Below are 7,644 nucleotides of genomic sequence, written 5' to 3' on the forward strand. Positions count from 1 at the left end.
CTAGTTCAGTTCTAGTTCAGTTCTAGTTCAGTTCTAGTTCAGTTCTAGTTCAGTTCTAGTTCAGTTCTGGTTCAGTTCTAGTTCAGTTCTAGTTCAGTTCTAGTTCACAAAGTAAAAATTTTTAAATGGATTGAACTTAATAATAAGAACTAAAGAGAATAAAGATAAAATACTGTCACTATTCTTCTGCACTTGACAATGCAACAATTCACAAATTGAACATTAAATTTATTTTAGCACATACTAGTACAAATACAGCGCAAATGTCTAACAAAATATAGTTTACCCAAAAACTTATAGTGCAACAATTTTCACACCCATTCCAACCAAACAAATACATATACTATAATATTAAAAAATAAGAGAAATGCAAGTAAATAACTTTGTATCCTTGTCGTTGTTATGTACTCTCTCCCCTTTTTGTGAGTTTTATTTGATTTCGCCATTGTATTTGTTTGTACTTGTAAGTATATTTGTTAATAACAGCTGCTATAATTTCAAATGTTACTTTTCTTTCTTTTATTTTTATATGACATTTTTATGATTGTCATAGTATTATGTGTGTAGTTGTAGATGATATTTTTTCTAAAGTTTTTTTAAACGTTTTCTCCACTATTGTCTTAAATCGCTTGTACTCGTTGAGCAGTTTAACTGCTTTAGCTGCTGTATTAAGTTTTATTTTTATTTGTTTTTTTTTTTCTTATTTATTTAGTTCAGAACTTAAACATGAATTGTTGCATAAGGGGAGATATATTTAAATAGAAGTAGTAGTTGGTGCATTGAATAAGGAAATAATTGTTATACATACTTTTTTCTATATAGAAATTATCATTATAGAAAAAATGTTCTTTCAACAAAATTTTTAGAATCATATTTTCTATGAATAAACTGTTATTCGTCTATTCGATAGTGGAAAAAGTTTTATACTCTTATTTTTTAAAAAAAAAAATGATGTATACATTTTTTCTTTAGAGAAAACAGTTTTTGTATTATTTGTTATAAAGCATTTTCTAAAAACCTTTTAAAAAGGGTGTGAAGTTAAATTCGTCTGCCAAATACGTCCCACAACACATTTGTCAAATACATTCCACATACTGTAAAATTCGTTTTCAAATTAAATTAATTGATTTTTTAATAAAATAAACGCCAAATAAAATGTTTTTCTGAAAAAAAGTTAAAATATATTCCGAAAATAAATATGTAAAATAAAAATTAATTAAAAAAATTGTATACTCATAAGAGACATGAATTTGGGTACCTGCATAGTGGAAGTAGCCCAGGACTAGTTCTTTCCAAAAACATATGGTATGCAATTCCAGCTCTGGATAATTTTTACAAATTTTTTAAAAAACATAAAATTTTGCCAAAAAATCATAAATTTTCAAGTGGCTCCAACGGGTATTTAGAGAAGTTATGAATCGGGGTAGCGGAAAAGTGGAAGTAGCCCAGGACAAGTTCTTTCCAAAAACATATAGTTTATATGCAATTCCAGCTCAGGATAATTTTTAAAAATTTTTTAAAAAACATAAAATTTTGCCAAAAAATTAGAAAATTTCAAGTGGGTCCAACGGGTATTTAGAAAAGACATGAATCGGGGTAGCGGAAATGTGGAAGTAGCCCAGGACTAGTTCTTTCCAAAAATATATAGTTCATATGCAATTCCAGCTCTGGATAATTTTTACGTTTTTTTTTAAACACAAAATTTTGCCAAAAATTCAGAAATTTTTAAGTGGCTCCAACGGGAATTTAGAGAAGATATGAATCGGGGTAGCGGAAAAGTGGAAGTAGCCCAGGACTAGTTCTTTCCAAAAATATATAATTCATATGCAATTCCAGCTCTGGATAATTTTTACGATTTTTTAAAAAACACAAAATTTTGCCAAAAATTCAGAAATTTTCAAGTGGCTCCAACGGGTATTTAGAGAAGACACGAATCGGGGTAGCGGAAAAGTGGAAGTAGCCCAGGACTAGTTCTTTCCAAAAATATATAATTTATATGCAATTCCAGCTCTGGATAATTTTTACGATTTTTTAAAAAAACACAAAATTTTGCCAAAAAACCAGAAATTTTCAAGTGGCTCCAACGGGTATTTAGAGAAGACATGAATCGGGGTAGCGGAAACGTGGAAACGTGGAAGAAGCCCAGGACTAGTTCTTTCCAAAAATATATAGTTTATATGCAATTACAGCTCTGGATAATTTTTACGAATAATTTGTGATATTTTCCTACATAAAAGACTGTTATACTGACATATTTTTTTTAAAAACTATTATACAAACTTTTTAAGGGAAAACTTTTATAAAAAAATGAGTGATATTTCTCTATAGGAAAACTCTTATACACAAAATATTAGCAAACAATTTTTTTAGTTTCTTAAACTGTTATACTCAAAATTTTCTACAGTTATCTGTAGAAAAAACCACTATTTATACAAATTTATTTGTAAGATAAATATTACACGTTTAAAAAACTGTTATGCTTGCCATTTCTAAATTTATCTTTTGAAATTTTTTAAGATTTAATATATTTAATATAAAAAACTTTTTATTCTCCATTTCTACTTCTTTCTCAGAAACAACAACCTATTCCGGTTATATTTATGCTAAAAAACGGAATAATAAATAAAAATTTATTAAAAGTTGTTTGATTTTTATTTTATGATTTTTTTAACAAAAACTTTGTCTTGCAGTGACCTTGGTTTCAGCAACATAATAAAAACATTAGAAACTTTATTAATATATTTGAATATAAAAGTAAAGGAAATAAGTTAAATAAAGCAAATTAAATACAATTATTGAGGTGTGATTAATTCTCTTTTATTAGTTTAATGTTGAAAAAACATCAAAGATTTATTTAAAAAAAAGTTTTAAATAAAGTTTAAGCGTTAATTAATAATCTTAAGAAAGTAATAAATAGTTATTAATTTTATTAGGAGGAGGATTTTAGATCTTAAGGCGTAAAAAACATATTAAGAAGAAAGAAAGGCAAATTTTAAAGTTTTTCTTTAGAAGCTTAAAGCTGTGTATAAAACAAAAAACTAATAAAGCAGAAATTATTTTTGGCAAGTTTATGAGTTTAAAACTTTTCTTTCTTTATATTTGCCATAACAATTTATTTGATTAAAATTTGTTTTATTAAAAAAATAACTTAAGTACAAAATTTTGTTTGAGCGTCTATCTTACTGAGAGGCAGACAGACAGACATACAACAGCTAATGAAAACATAATAAAACACAAACCCTCTTAAACAATTTTTCAAAAAAAAAATTTCTTTACAATAAATCTTTTGTAAAAAGAAAAAAAAAACAAATAAAATGCTAAAGTTTGAATATTCGTTAAAATATTGTTTTGATTTAATACAACTACTACAAACAAAAATATTAATAAAGTTAATAAAGCAGCAAAGCTTAACTAAAAAGAAAGAAAGAAAAAAAACTTAATTTTAATTTTTCAAGGATATGGAAAAAAATATTTATTGTATTCCTACAATGTTCACCACAATGATGACAATAAAAATGAAATCAAATTGTCAAAACCATAAATATAACTCCTCGAAAACAACAGCAGCAGAATCAAACATTTTCAGGATATACATACATACATTCACACACTCATCTACATAGGGACTTAAGTGCAGAAGTGCTTGATTTAAAAAAAAAATCCATCTTGAAAGCTTTTGTAAGAAAAGGGGGCAATCAGGGCAACAGTTAAAAACATTTAATACAATTTAAGATTGTTTTAAAATGACAACAGTTGATAAGGATCTCTTTTGACACATGAGTTGAAATACCAACAGGAATCTTACAGATTTTGAGAAACATTTTAAAGGAATAAGAAATAATTTTCTTAACTTAAACTAATTTGCCTCTAAATCCACTTTGTTTATTAAACCGAAAGTATTTTACCAATTACAATAGTAATTAAAGGGAGAAAGGGGATCATAGGCCATAGGGTAGTAACAAAATCTACCGAAAATATTTATTAAGAAGAAAATTTAAATTGTAATAACTAAAGCTAAAACCTTTATAGCTAAGTAACTGCAAGCGGAAACTTTAAATGAAGATTATAGAAAAGCAACAAGTTTCCCAAAGTCATAAACATTAAGAGCCTTATTCATAACAGTTTATAAAACAAATTTTCTTACTATTAATTCAGTATAAGATGATTTTCTTATTCTGTGTGGACTTAATATTAAAGTTCTCCTATAAACTTGCAGTGTCATTGCATAAATAAGTACTTATATATGTACATATGTATATTCGTATTATTACAATTTTCTTTAAAACTGTTTTATAAATCCATTTAAAACATTAAAGTTTACCTTTTCAATGACTTAGGAAAACAAAAGTAAAATGAAAACGAAGCAAACGAAAGAAGCAAGAAATTGTATAAATGAAAAGTTTTATTTTGTTTTCATACTTGAAACAATAACTACAGAACGTAGTCATTTGACAAAAAACAAAAAAAAAAAACAAATAAAGTTATTGTTATAATAAAATTTGCATTTTGATTGTTAGTATATGACTTGTTGATGTTTTTTTTTATTTTTTTAATTTTGTCACACTTTGTTTGTCAAGAAATTAAAAATTTCGTAATGGAAAAGACAGTAAAAGTTAAGAAAATATAAACTTTAAAGTTGTGAGCAATTGTAGGAAATATATAGTTAATTTAAAAAAAGGCTTAAAGGCAACGATAACATACCATTTAAACACCTAATAGATGGACCTCAATCCATAGTCAAGACAATAGACCTGACTATAGCTTAGACTAAACTAATACCCGGACCACAGTCAAGACAATAGTCCAAAACAATAGACCTGACTATAGTTTAAATCATAGGGACTATAGCTCAGTCTATAGTCAAAACTAAAGTGCAGTATTTAGTTCAAACTAAAGTTTATACTAATCTAAAGTCTGTAGTCTAGATTCTTAACTATAGTATTGAATGGACTAGACCCAAGTCCAAACAACGGTGTATTGTCCTGACAACATTTCAAACTATCGTCCATTCTATCGTGCAATTTTAGCCCAGACTTTAGTCTAAAACAATATATCTTACTATAGCATAGAGCATATAGACTATAGCTCAGTCTATAGTCAAAACTAAAGTCCAGTCTTTAGTTTAAACTAGAGTTTATAGTCTAGACTCTTGACTATAGTTTTGAATGGACCAAACAACGGTCAAGAGTATTGTCCTGACAACATTTCAAACTATAATCAAGTCTATTGTCCAAACTTTAGCCCAAACTATAGTTGAGCTATAGTTAAACCGTTGTAAACGCTATAGTCGAAACCGTAATTCAGGCAATAGATTAAACTATAATCCTACTATAGTCCAAACTATAAACTAAGTTGTAGTATAGAATATAATTCAAACAGGACTCAAACTTATATCAAAACTATAGTCCTGACTAAACAATGGATCAGTTCAACCTATGGGTAGTTCAAACTATTGATCACCATTTCGTTCAGACTTTTGTCTTTCTGTGCAAACTATATAGCAATAGGACAAACTATAGTCTAAACAAGACCCAAACCAGAGTCTTAACTTTAGTCCTGACAAAAGCAGGCTTCACACGAGCACACAAGTAATATGATCTCTCAAAATTTTGTGTAGAAGAGAACAGATGGGATCGTTTTAATGCAATATGTAATGAAAACAACACTCACCGAGAGAGAACACGGATGAAAAATTTGACAATCGTATGGCTCTTTTATTTTTTTTTGAGATAATTCAAAAAACAAGCAAGAAAGGTAAAACAGCTGTTTTAATTTGCTATTGCTTTATAACAATCGTGTTAACATACCAATCGTGTTTGCGTACGTAAAGTGTGATCGTGTGAAGTGCCCTTAAACAATAGTTCAAACTTAAGTTAAAATATAGAACAGACTAAAATCCATTACTCCAAACTTTAGCCAAGATAATAGTTAGGACCATAGTTCACACAATAGCCCAGACAAAAGTCCAATCTATAGTCTAATCTACTTTATCATTACTATTTAACAATATTTTTATATACAAACACACTTTTATTTTTTATTTTCTTGTTCTTGCTTTCTTCAATTATGTACATATTTCTATTTTACTTAAATATAGCTTTCTGCAAAACTATTATTTTCCAATTTATAAGCAATTTTTTTCTAGGTAGACCAAACAATTTTTATCTGAAAAATTGAAGCAAAACTAGTACGTCTATCTGACTACAAGTACCTTAATTGTTTGATAATGCATGTATAGGATAATATTTATTTAGGCATATCACAGTTATTGATTATTCGGTCACTAATCTTAAAAATTTCAAATTTTCTTTGTATTTGTGATACGCCTGTATGTATGTGTTTTTTTTTATTGAGTGTTGGTATACATTTGTGTGGTTGTATTTGTGGCTGATGGCAAGTGTTGCATACATACGAATCTGTTATATTGTTTTATACCAGTTGCCTTTTTTCAGTTACAGTTTGTGCCTAAAGTAAGTATTCTAAGTTTGTATTTGTTCAGTGTTAAGATTTAATTTAATTTTATCTGCGTCACTCTTACATAACATTTTTCGGCAAACTTAGAAAATGAATCATTAATTTTAATAAAATTTTAAAATTTTTCAAAATCCAAAATTCTTTTATCCTTTACTGTAGTTATCTTAGCAGCTGGCATGACAAGTGGTTTTTTGAAATTAATATTTACAATTGTGGGATTCTTTTTTCGTTTGGTTGTTGCTTTTGGTAGTAGTAGTTGTTTTATTGCTGTTAGTATTTGAATGAGTGACTGACTGACTGAGTATGACTGTCTAAGGCTGTCTGACTAAATGCCAGTTGTGTGTTTCACTTTGTTTATTATTGTTTGTTTTCTCATTGCTGTTGTTTTTAGTTTTTCTTCTTATTATAAATATTCCTAACGCCCCATTTTGACATTGTTGCTTCTGGTTATTTCAACTTTTGTGCTAAAATAAAATTTACATATACACACATGTATACACACATATATATTTTTGACAAAAATACTGCTGCTGGTACAAACCAGATAAGTATTGAAAACAAATACTTTAAGTTATGAAATAAACATTTTCAAAATGTAGGATAAGAAATGACATATATATCGGTAACTGGACTACAAGTCGGTAGACTATAGACTAGATTATAGCCTAGACTATAGACTAAACTACAGACTATACATTGCACTATAGACTAAGCTATAGACTAGACATTAGACAGGAATATAGACTAGACTAGACCAGACTATGGACTAGACTATAGACTACAGACTAAACTATAGACTAGATTATAGACTAGACTATACACTAGACTATAGACTAGACTATAGACTAGACTATAGACTCGACTATAGACTAGACTATAGACTAGACTATAGACTAGACTATAGACTAGACTATAGACTAGACTATAGACTAGACTATAGACTATACTATAGACTAGACTATAGAATAGACTATAGATTAGGCTATAGACTAGACTATAGATTAGACTATAGACTAGACTATAGACTAGAATATAGATTAGACTATAGAATAGACTATAGAATAGACTATAGATTAGACTATAGACTAGACTATAGACTAGACTATAGACTAGACTAGACTATAGACTAGACTATAGACTAGACTATAGACTAGACTATAGACTAGACTA

At 28.0% G+C, this 7,644-nt stretch overlaps 1 protein-coding gene across 2 annotated transcripts in view; it reads right to left on the reverse strand.

The window, feature by feature from the left end:
• The window catches only part of LOC111675258 (cAMP-specific 3',5'-cyclic phosphodiesterase-like), a 255,235-nt gene that overhangs the window by 241,592 nt on the left and 5,999 nt on the right, over window positions 1-7,644 (reverse strand). The window lies entirely within an intron of this gene.

Source organism: Lucilia cuprina, chromosome 3 (assembly GCF_022045245.1).
Source record: "Lucilia cuprina isolate Lc7/37 chromosome 3, ASM2204524v1, whole genome shotgun sequence".
Lineage (NCBI taxonomy): Eukaryota > Metazoa > Arthropoda > Insecta > Diptera > Calliphoridae > Lucilia > Lucilia cuprina.